The sequence below is a fragment of the Dermacentor albipictus genome, chromosome 10 (genome assembly GCF_038994185.2).
Source record: "Dermacentor albipictus isolate Rhodes 1998 colony chromosome 10, USDA_Dalb.pri_finalv2, whole genome shotgun sequence".
NCBI lineage: Eukaryota > Metazoa > Arthropoda > Arachnida > Ixodida > Ixodidae > Dermacentor > Dermacentor albipictus.
This window is the reverse complement of record NC_091830.1, coordinates 70762140-70773729: the sequence shown is the minus strand read 5'-3', so window position 1 is coordinate 70773729 and position 11590 is coordinate 70762140. Positions and strand designations below refer to the sequence as shown.

Here is an 11590-nt window from a genome sequence, read left to right as displayed (position 1 = left end):
GGGGCGGCCGCATTCAGAGTGGCGGTTCTTTCAAATTATCAAGGGACTTTAGTGCAGGCTTAGCACCAGCACCACCAATGCATTGACCGAAGCATCTGTCTGTCTGTATGCATGCTACAAACCTTTGTTCAGGCCCACGCACACGAAAGGAAGCTACCGTAGAGACACGAAAATTCAGATTACTTCACCACGCTCTCAATAGCACAATGCGTAGCCTTCGATATAAAGCGCACTCTGCCTGGTCTCGGAGGCCATGACTCGCGCCCCCTAGAGTAGCGTCGCATCCTTTGGAGTTAAAAGGATTTTAAATCTTACGCTTTTACTGGTTTAATGCGGCAAAAGCAATTGCTGGAGCCTTAAAGGCACCGTAGCGTCGTGTTTTCGATGCTACCTATTATTCTACACGTGTAGGTCGAGGATATTACGGAGGAAGAAAATGGGCCTCCCGACCCAAACGGAATGGTCTATCAACATCGGCACCAATCAGACCGTATCATCGCAGAGCACCGTATTCCGCGCGTTTTTTTTTGGTGCCTGCTTTGCTGTGTTGCTGGTTGTTTCTGCTGTTTCGAGGACCAATGCTCCCTACCACGTGTGCAAAATTACAAGCGTGAGTATCAGCATAGAGAATCTATGGTATCAGTAGAAGTGGTAGGGGTGCGATCTTGTACGCGTTCCAAACTCGAACGGAGGCGGTCCGTTCTTTCCGTCGCGAAATTGGCGGTCCGTTCCGTTGCGTTCGTCCGATAGCAGACAACACGGAATGATCGACAGCAGATATCACTTCACAATTGTCGTCATGGCGTTCGAACACCGTTCAAACTGACCAAGCGTGTGCGGCTCGGTGGAACGGACCGCCTCCGTTCTATTTTGGAACGCGTACCTTGGCTAAATGCAACGCCCTCTCGCCTGATGACAAGGCCAGTTAGGAAGTCGCCGCTCGTTTCAGGATAGCACACTGAGGTCGCTCTACGTGATCGAAGTTCAAAGAAGCTGCCTTCGGCACGCTGAAGAAAACAACAAGTTCCAAGAGAAATAATGTGAAACTCGTCAGATGCTTTCCCGCAAATAATATGTAACGCAAAACACTTTGTTAGGCAAGTTGATGGCATGCTGGTCTAGGTATAAGGGAACCGGGGGAATGGAAAAACGAAGTTGAATTCTTACGAACCTTCCGAGTAAAAAAAGAACCGGTTGGCGACAGTACTTGGCAAAAAGGTTGAATTTCAATTTAGCTAAATTTTGATCTAACGAAGTGCCGATTTTACCGACTTCCCTCTATCGAGGTTTAACTGTATCGTCATTCAAAGGCACCTGTTACGGTGTTATTCATCAGCTGCAGAAGTTTTGAAGGAAGTGCTAAAAATTATTTTGCTGATTTCGTGACTTCATTGGTGCAACTACGGTGCCGACAGTTCTGCAGGTTGCAGTGGAGTATATTTATCTAGTGACGTGTGAAAACTCATCTTGACTTAAGCATCCTCTGTTAGCTGGCCTGTGCAAAACATTCACATGCCAAGAGATATAGAACTCCCCTGGTTGTTTTGATCACTGCTGGTGTCCTGGCCTACCTATCACTATTATGCCAAAAGCCTTTGCAAAGAAATTACAAAAAAACAAAATGTTCTCATTCTGCTGGAAGGACATTAACTAACGTTCAACATATTGGCAATCCAGGATTGTCCATCTGAGCCACTCGGCTGATGGTGCATCAGTGGAGAATTCTGATCCTGGAAAGCAGGATCATGCCAGGAGTTTCCATGACTGTGCAACACCTGCTCAACATCTGTGTATTGGGTAGAGCTGGCATCTGTGCCTTCTTCATAGTCAAGCATGTAGCCTTCACACTTGTAGAAGTGGTCCCAATTTAAATTATTTTCATCTGTATGTAATGACAATGATTGAGTGAATCTGCTTCATCTCCATGTTTTAGAGCTCTCCTTGTCCTCATTTTTACTGTATGCTGCTGATATCCCTTTGATTCAAGGTTAGCGTAAGACCTTTTAATGGGGCAGCCCTAATATGTTTTATACCTGTGTCACACAGGCACATTTGTAAGGCCTTCCAGTTCACGGCCTTCGAAATGCCACAACTCTATCGACTCAAAGGAGTTGTCGCGCTGCTACACGGCACTTTCGAAAGGCTGTTGAGTGGTTGAGGCGTTTCTCGTAAAATTGTGTGGCGCTGCGGATGTTTACTTTCGTTTTCATGTCTCGAAAAGTTAAGCAACATTAAAACCACTTAAAAGCACTATAATTTCTCTTATGTTTGTTTATACATTTAAAGAAATGTTCAGACATTGCCATACATATATGTTTAGTTTTTAAGTTGTTGAGTAGCGAAACTGCGGCCACTGCTGCATGTCGCTGTTGTCGAGAGTATGTGCAGTTCGCACTATCAAATGGCAGAAATACTTGATTGAATAAATAATAAAACTCATGTATAGTATTTTTAGAGCATTTTGGTTTGATTTGTTCTTTCTAACCGATAGTATGAGCACACTGTGAACAAGAGGGCATGTTCACACTGTTTCCGTTGCTCAAAGGCCCTCGAGATTTCGATGAAGTTGTAAGGTGCTCTGTTGACTCGATAGACTATTGACTCGACGACCTTCGAAACTCCCCATGTAGCAGCTCGAACTTGACCTTTGAGTCAACTGACTATCGGTTGGAAGGCCTTCCAAATGCCCGTGTGACACAGGTATTAGAAAAGCTGAACGAAGTAACAAGAAGCATAAAGTTAGAAAGAAGCTAAAATCCTTGTTTTTGTGGATGACAGTGGCCCATTCCATCTGCTTGTTCTGTATACTGATGTCAGGTAGACTTTTAGGCAAGCTTGTTGCAGCTTGAGTAGCATCCATGACGCCTTTTGTGCAATCACTTCTGCAGACTTGATGTTCTTAAGTATGGCAGTTCTTTAATTCAATCAGATATTCTGTAATTCTTGAAGGGGAGAGTGTACAAAATATGATCATGGCTGTTGCTAGAACAAATTTTCAAGTAAATAATCTTTAGTACTTTTAGAGAGTTTTAGTTTGACACTGTCCCTGTTCTTAGTTTTCTAGGAGCTGATGCTTGTACTTGCTCGAAAAGCAGCAAAACTCTTCTAATATCCTCTGCCTTTGAAAAGGTGTGTAGATTGAATCTGCTGAGTCAAGAAAAACTCAATTAATGAAATGCTGGACAAGTCTGTATGTTACAACGTTGTTCGAAAGCTTAATTCAACAAATTTTTGTGTTCAGATCATGTCCTCAATGTACCTCTGCGATCTGCCCAGTCTTCAATAGCAGTCATGATGCTTAATCTTGATAAACAAGCACAAGCTCCATTGTTTAGATTGTTCGAATCTTGAGGTTGAACAGTTGCACAGAATGCAAAATGGCGGCTCAGCAGGTGCTCTCCTGGCCATCTTTTCCAAAATTGCTCAATGAGCTGTGCCATGACGCCATCTTCTCGGTGCTGTGGATTTTGGGACTTGAATGTCAATCTCAACTTTGTGATAGAGAAAGCCTTTTGAGTCCTTTAACTGTAGAGAAATGGGCTAGTGCAAGTACTTCCATTTTCTTTGGTGACGACATTTAAGCGAGAGGCCTGCGTTTCATTACTGCCTTTACCTTATACAACGCCATCCCAAATTCCTGACGAATTGGCTTCACCTTTGCTGAGAAGCTTCTGCAGGCTGGAACGGCAGCTCTTAGCATGCTTTCCCAAAAGCCTGCCTACCATGCTGCCTTTTCTCCAATGAGCTTCCATTCAAACCTCCTTTGAGAGCAGTAGTGTTGAAGTTTACTGTTGGAAAATGTGCATGTTTGATCAGAGCTGCATTGAATTTCTTGCACTGCTGGCGAATGAAGTGCTGACGTTGGAATGGTGATCCTCTGATGCAATGGAGCATGACTGTAGAATTGGTTCAGGAAGGTTACATCTACTTTATATGCAAATGCCTTGAGGGAGATAATCATGAATGTCACCAACCTGTCTCCTAGCAATGTGCCAATAAAGTTACAATCCCGGTGGCAGGATCTTCTTTATATTTGATGCTCTTGATTTGGCCATTAGACAAGCTTCAGACATGCGCTCGTGTTCAAAACACCTGAGAAAATGCGCAGGCTCCATTAGCTTTCTTGTTGGCGTTACAAAACATGTGCACTTAAACAGTTTGATTTCCTGGCATCCCATTGACCCAACAAGGGAGTGTCTCAGCAAGATTGTGATGCAGCTCTGAGCCCCACTTTCCCCATTTTCTGCAGTTCTCGCAGCTCGCTGTCTCAACTTATCTTTCGTTGCCGCAGCTCTTGAAATAGTAACCTTGCTAAAATACTTAAAGGTGCAGTCATTCAGTATTCTTGATACTGTCTGCATAACAGACTTCTTGCAGGTTTGTGTTCTGTCTGCAGAAACGCAAGTGCCGATCTTGAGTCAACTAAAGACTTCTGTCGCAGGGCCCCATTTGGTTTCGAGCTGGAATGGCAGTTTCCTCAGATGCAGCAATTAGCTCTTGCTGAGACTGCCATGGCCATTTCCTGAGCCCCACTCCTGTTGACTCAGTCGGGGCAATAACTTCTCTGTAGAGTTGTCATGCTTCTTCTTCTGTTGCAGGTCTAATGAGGAGGCCATGCACATGGAAAGATTTAGCTAATAGCCTGGCTGTCGCTTGTAGTAGATCTTACAAGGACATAATGTGTTGACACAGAATGACATTTAGCATGAATAGACTTTTCGCGGTCACGAAAAGCTGTCTGGTTATTCTCAACTCACTGCAAAGTATCTCTGTCTTCTTTCTTGATATTCAGCTGTAGAAAGGCTTTTCAAGGGGTAGCTTTCTTTGCCTGTTCCCTCCGCTTTGGAGTTTGTGAGTTTCTGGCTATTTATGGTCAACTTGGCTCACTAAATGTCACTAGTTGTCATTACAAGTAATATAAACAAAATTGTTGGTTAGATTAAAGTTGTTATCCCCAGCACCAGAAATTCGACACTCTACCCATTGAACCACAGATGCAAGCTTGAATAAGGGGAATTAAACTGAAGAAAGTCAGCATTTGCGTGTCACATAGCAACACTTGATATATAAAACATCAGTGCACATATCTTCCAGGTGGTGAGGAAGGAAGAAGTTGTGGGATCCAGTCATTCCTTAAATTGTGCACCAAAATGGTAAGTTTTTTCTTTTACCATTCTAATAAGAACACACGTACAGCTGTGCTTCTTGGCCATACGATTCATTCTTGGGCAACAAGAAATTTGCTGCTTGTCTCTCATTATACTGTTGTGCTGTCCCACGTTTCTACAAGGTCAAGGTTAAGCTGTTCGTGTCCTATGATTGAATGAATTAATGAATAAAGCCTTTATTTTAAGGAAGGGGACGGCTCTAGGCCGCTGTTGGGGATTAGGAGGGACAGGAATGTGGGTTCCCGGACTGTTGGCTGAAGCACATCTTCATCTCAGTCTTGGATTTACTGCTTTATGCAGACTCACGTGCATGTTCAATTCCGCCGCTCTCACATGGGCTGATCGACCCCTTCTACACTACTCGAAACAGGCCACTTTGTCTGCCATATGTTGCAATGGCTTTATGTGTTTCAGGGTTAATTTGTATTCCAATTCCTAGTGTTCTAATGTCTCCGTGTAGTAAATGTTGAATGTTGGATCTCCTTTGTGAAAAAGCTGCACAGCTCGAAATGAGGTGTTGCAAGTCTGCTCTGCATGACTCCTGGCAATGTGTGCATCGGGTATAAGTGTTCGCAATCGTAGCTTGTCTGGGTTGGTGCCATTTCTCAACTATTTATTTATATATTTATTTTCAAATACTGCAGCCCTATTCAGGGCTATTGCAGGAGTGGAGTACAGTAAACATAAGAAATAGAAACAAAGGCAGTTGAACATTATAGATAACAGAAAAAACAACAACAAGGGGAAGCAATCTTATCGCACTAGTGCTCTCGGGAAATAACTGTGTTGGAACATGTTAGTACGTATGTGCAAAGAAAGGCTTTAGGTTCAGGGAGTGGCAACGTCTGGTTGGAAGAGCACTGGCATATCTCATGTAATCATCAGCAGATAGCTGACAGCATGAGTGAATAATCGAATGTAACAGCTTCATGGGATCTATATGTCGCCTTGTGCATAGAAGAGATAAATTCAAGAAATTCATTGCAGATGAGGGCGAAAAATTGCGATTATAGCGATGGCAAATGAAGCGAACAGCCTTCCTTTGTAAAGATTCGACTTTGTTGATGTCGCACACTTTATACGGGTTCCAAACGCATGAAGCGTACTCTAATACAGGACGAATGAGCGTTTTATGCATTAGTAATTTGGTGTCTTTTGGTGATTTAGATAATGTTCGTCTCAAGTAACCTAATTTTCTTAGTGCTGTAGATGTGATGTGATCAATATGCTGGGACCACTGTATGTTGTGCGTGAAAATAACTCCAAGGTATTTGTGCACTCGTGCCCGTGGAACTATTCTGTTATTGAAAGCGTACACATGCTGTGATGGAAAATGGCTGTTTGTGAATGACACTACTACGGTTTTTTGAAAGTTGATGCACATCTGCCAGTCCGTACACCAGGTGCAAAATCTGGTTGAAGGAATCTTGAAGTAAGGCGTGATCATTCGGAGAAGAAATTACCAGGTATAGGACACAGTCGTCGGCATAAAGATGGATTTTTGACTTAATATTGTTCGGAAGGTCATTTATAAAGATTAAAAATAACAAAGGTCCCAGAACAGAGCCTTGTGGAACACCTGATGTTATATTTACAGTGGAGGACGAAGTGTAATTAAATGAAACGAATTGAGAGTGAGAGTTAAGAAAGCTAGCTATCCAGTCGATCAGTCGAGGATTACCGTATTTACTCGCATAATGATCGCACTTTTTTGTCAGAAAAATTGACGCAAATTCAGGGGTGCGATCATTACGCGGGTTAAATTTCCTGCGAAAAAAAACCCATTTTTTTATCCCGCTTTTGCTGCAGGATGTTGGTGTCCCGCATTGGTGCGGGACACCAAAACAAATATGGCAGCCGGCGGAGCAAGCCGAACACGCCTAACGCGTTTTTTTCTCTCTTTTCTGGTGAGTACATTACGTGCATTGAAACAGTTTGTTCTGTATCAGTAATGAATAATTCGTTAATATCGGCAAGTTTGCGGCAATAACTTAGCCATGTCCACCTTGAGGGGACAGAAACAGATGGGTGCGCTTAGCTGCCGGTGACATAGAAACACATGGCCGGCATGCTGCTGAAGCTGCGGCATCTGTCTTCACTACTATCCTAATACGGCACGTTTCTGCTAAGGGTGGGTGAATATCTTAGCTGTGTTGCAAGCGTCGGCGTATGAATAGGGTACACTTTTAACGTATCAGTGTAAACATGGCTACTATCGTTGCCGCTCGTGATTTGTTGCGTGCCCACGAGTGCAGATGAGAAGAACCGAAAGACGCCTTTTTTGTTGTTGAACACAACCATTATAAAGCCTACACATAATAAAGGCAAGTTTGGTTGTACCTCTTTTTGTCATGGAAGTGCGGAAAGGGATGAAATGAGGCATCTATCTACTTAAGAGTGTTTGGTGCGTGCAGACCGCTTGGTTGAAGAGTCGTTCGCTTAGCATATGACAGATGGTAAGTGCGATCATTATTAGCCATACTTGGAATACGACATATCGCTGTGGCAAGTTCAGGGTGTGATCATTACACGGGAAATAAAAAATCAAATTTTAACGACAAAATTCAGGGGTGCGATCATTATGCAAGTAAATACGGTATTTAAAATTAGGTTTAGTTTACATAGTAGCTTGTTGTGTATAGCCGTGTCAAAAGCTTTGGAAGTCTACAAATAGTTCATCAATTTGATTGCCAATATGAAGATTTCTAGTAATGTCATGTGAAAATTCCACCAGTTGTGTTGTGCTGAAACCACGATGAAATCCATGTTGTATGTTAGAGAATTTTATTCGATTCAAGGTATTCTGTTATATGCTTGTGTATGATATGTTCTACTAGCTTTCCGGAATTGGAGGTAAGCGATATACGTTTATAGTAAGAAAAAAAATTGCTTTTCAGCAGATTTATGCAGAGGCAGGACCTTGGCTAGCTTCCAAGAATGGGGGACGATGCCTGAATTCAAGGATTTGTGAAAGATAACCGCCAAATAACGGGAACACCTGAGAGAGTATCTTACTAGAAAGCTGTTTGGAATGTTGTCAGGACCAGTGCACTTCTTTGTGTCTAAATTGAGAATCAAGTTTAGGATGCCGTTCTCACTGATTACCACATCACCAATAGAAAGCTCAGGATTAGTATTTGTGAACGGTTGGAGAGAGTTGTTATCATGCGTGAACACTGATTGGAAATAGACATTAAAAGCATTAGCTATATTGGAGGGGTCTGAAATAGCCGTGCATTCTAATATAAAGAAAACTGCAGCAGTTTTAGTTGGTGTGATGGAAGTCCAGAATTTGCGCGGGTTAGAGTGTAATAATCCTGGTAGTTCAACTTGAAGGTAAAAGTTTTTAGCTGTTTTCATTTTGATACGTAGCTCTTCCTTAGCGGTGTTAAAGTGAATTATACTGTCAGGATTACATGCCTTTTTCAGTTTGCGCAGATGACAAACACGACGTGATATATGCAATGTGCTGCGATTCATCCATGGAATTTTAGGATTTCGCTTTTTAGTCTTGAGGGGAACAAAATTGTCCATGCATAGTTTCACGATGCGCTCAAATGCATCAACTAATGTGTGGATGTTATCACGTAGACCAAGTGCTTGGAAGGCATCAAAGTTAGAAGCTAAAGTGTCTGTTATTGATGTATCATCAGCATGAATGAAGTTGAAAAACTGTGTAATATTAGACTGAAGCTTAATAAATGAATAGGGAAGGCACACGTGTACAGCTTTGTGGTCAGAAATGCCGCTGGTCACATCGCACTGAAAACCAGTTTGAACGAGCTGAGAACTGAGAAAAACTAAGTCCAAGGGAGAATTATGGCAGGTTGGAGCTTGTACGATTTGAATAAGACCAAGGGATAATGAAAGAGAAAGAAGTTCCTTAGGAATCGAAAGGTCACGACCTGTGCAACTCAGGGTTCGCCAGTCAATGCCCGGTGCATTAAAATCTCCCATGAACATAAGGTTCTAGGTGCGGAAGTCGTGTTCGTGCATGAATATGCTAAGCCTCTGTAAATCTTCTAAACAGGATTTGTATGGGGGTGTGTATGCAGCGTTGGCCATAACCTTAATAAAAAAAACCTCTTCCATGCGAGTAATTTAAAGAATTCTTAATGCTGTGTAAGTGCACTGCTTCCTGTACAAGGTCTATCGTGGTTGTTGAGGGGCACATTTGTCACTGAAGTTTGCAGGGAGTCTCTTGTAATGCTCAAGCTATCTCTTTCAAAGACATCAACTTAAGGTTAAATCTGCCAAGATATCTTTTTTAATATTGGCAGTCAAACCAGTTTGATTAATCCAAAAATGAATTAGAGGAGTAACCAAGTCAGTCGGAAAATTAGGTCCTTTTTCTGCACCTTTGTTCGGTTATGCGCGTGAGGTGCATCTTCTCAACCTTTGAAGATCATCCATACTTTTGTAGTTGTTGACTCGCTACGTACGGCAGCGGGATGTGGAATGTAATGAATCCAAGACATGGTGCACTACTTCTTTTTGGTCTACATTCAGCAAGGCATGTCCTCATATAAATTTTAATGGTTGAGCCATATTCCACAGCAAAATACCTATTAAGCTTTATTCCCTTCCCCACAGAGATGCCAATTGCTTTAAAGCTTCTCTTTGCTGTCTGGCTACTCACAATCTTTCCATGAGAAGGCTACCTCATAGCGACCACTGGCAAATGCAACTTTTCTTCGAAACAGTTCAAGGACTAATCAAAGCATTGCGTTTTTCTAAACGGCCCTCTTCTGTTAAAATTACCATGCTCTCAAATTCCCAGAACTTTCACAGAATCTTGTCCATTGACTCAACGGGAGGCACTTACGTGTAGTACACTAGCATTTTTGACCATGTTTACCACTTGTCTGAGGAATAGTGGGCTTGAAACATGGAACCAAAGGAAAAGCCAAGTGAGACAGGGTCTGTTACCGGAGCAAAGATTTGTTTCTCCTTTTATGAACTTCCTCAAGGGAAAATCCAGGTAATGTCAGCTTGTCAACGATGTGGTGCCATCTGTCCTCTCTCTTTCTTGACTACGCCTACTAATGCACTACCTTGTGGCAAATGAAGGGAATTTCAGCATCTCAGACGACGTACTTTAGGCCCTCGGAATGACTATGCAGACTGATTTCTGTGATGCACAGCAGCATTGAAAGTGATCCTGTCTGCAGATATTCAGGCGTGGAATGACCATGCCAACCTCTTTCTATGCAAGTGTCTTGCAGAAGTCATCACATATGAAGTTGTGCTCGCTGCCACTATCCATGGTGCCATGGATGTAAGTGCAATTTGCATCTTCCACAATCCTCAGTCAAAACGTTTGCAGCAAAACTGCTGCTTCAAAGCTGGTGTAGAAGCTTGCATGAAGACTACTAGCGCTGACTGTACTTGAAATACTTGGAACTTCAGCCTGCTTTCGTTTCCATGTTGGGTTACACAAGATGCTTGTGGTGGCTGTACTTGGAAGTACTTGGAACTTCAGCCTGCTTTGGTTTTCATGTTGGGTGACACAAGATGCATATCTTTCTTTACATTTTGTATGTTGTATGTCTCTACAGCATTTGTGGGAAGGGTACAATGAAAGCAACAGTTTTTAGAGGGGAGCTTCTCCAATTTCTTGTCTCTGCTGATGCTGCAGGTGCAAGCTGCAGTATGATGGTTTGATGAAGCCAGACGATGCACGACTATCTAAGCTGCCATTTGTTTGTGAAGCTTTTACCTGCAGCCTCCTCCATCTTTCTTGATGGCAAATAAACATTATTCTTCTTCTTATTATTATTATTATACACGCATTGCTGTTTACTTACATAGAGATGTACAAAGTTGTTGCTGTTGGTGGCTGCAATGTCAGAATCACTTTCGCTCCAGGGTTGAGAGTATCTCTTTTTTGTACTTTCACAGGGTGGGCTTCAATCGCCACTTTCGAATTCCACGCAAAGGTACATCACAAACCTTGAAAGTCATGGCGTGTCCAAATGCTACTGCCACATTCACATTCCTCATTCGAAGGTGCTTTGCCACTGGCTATTCGTAGGTGGGATCCAGTGACAATGACAGTCGGCAGAGCACTGAACAGCATGTTTGTCATCATTGCGCTGTATGTTTTGGAGCTAACGTTAGGATCCCTCAATGCTTGTAAGGGGCACTGGACTAAGTCATACTCCTTCAGGCCCTGGACATCACTGGAGCAAATAACAGTAGTGCTCGTAAGCAACCCAGGTGCTCTTGAACTGTGAGAAGCTTGTAACCAATGGGACTGGTGAGGGCGTCAGGGGCGGCATATAGCACAGTTCAGTCGCCTGGAGGCTGTCACTGCTACTACTGCTGCACCGCTCAATAGAGAGTGTAGGTAATAAAATATTTCTTCCTTTGTGAGACCTTTGTTGTTAACTGATGCATTAAGCTGCTCCCAGCATCCAGGC

The 11590-nt window shown here is 42.8% G+C and overlaps 1 protein-coding gene across 2 annotated transcripts in view; it reads left to right on the top strand.

The window, feature by feature from the left end:
* The first annotated feature begins 453 nt into the window (after nucleotides 1-453).
* LOC135899337 (zinc finger protein 84-like) overlaps nucleotides 454-11590 on the top strand; it is a 30712-nt gene continuing 19575 nt past the window's right edge. The window contains exons 1-3 of one of the 2 annotated variants that reach the window (XM_065428587.1): nucleotides 454-610; nucleotides 5095-5153; nucleotides 6978-7075. The gene's annotated coding sequence lies outside the window, so the exon portion shown is untranslated. The remainder of the gene's footprint in view (nucleotides 611-5094; nucleotides 5154-6977; nucleotides 7076-11590) is intronic. The other variant, XM_065428578.1, reaches the window with a different exon arrangement.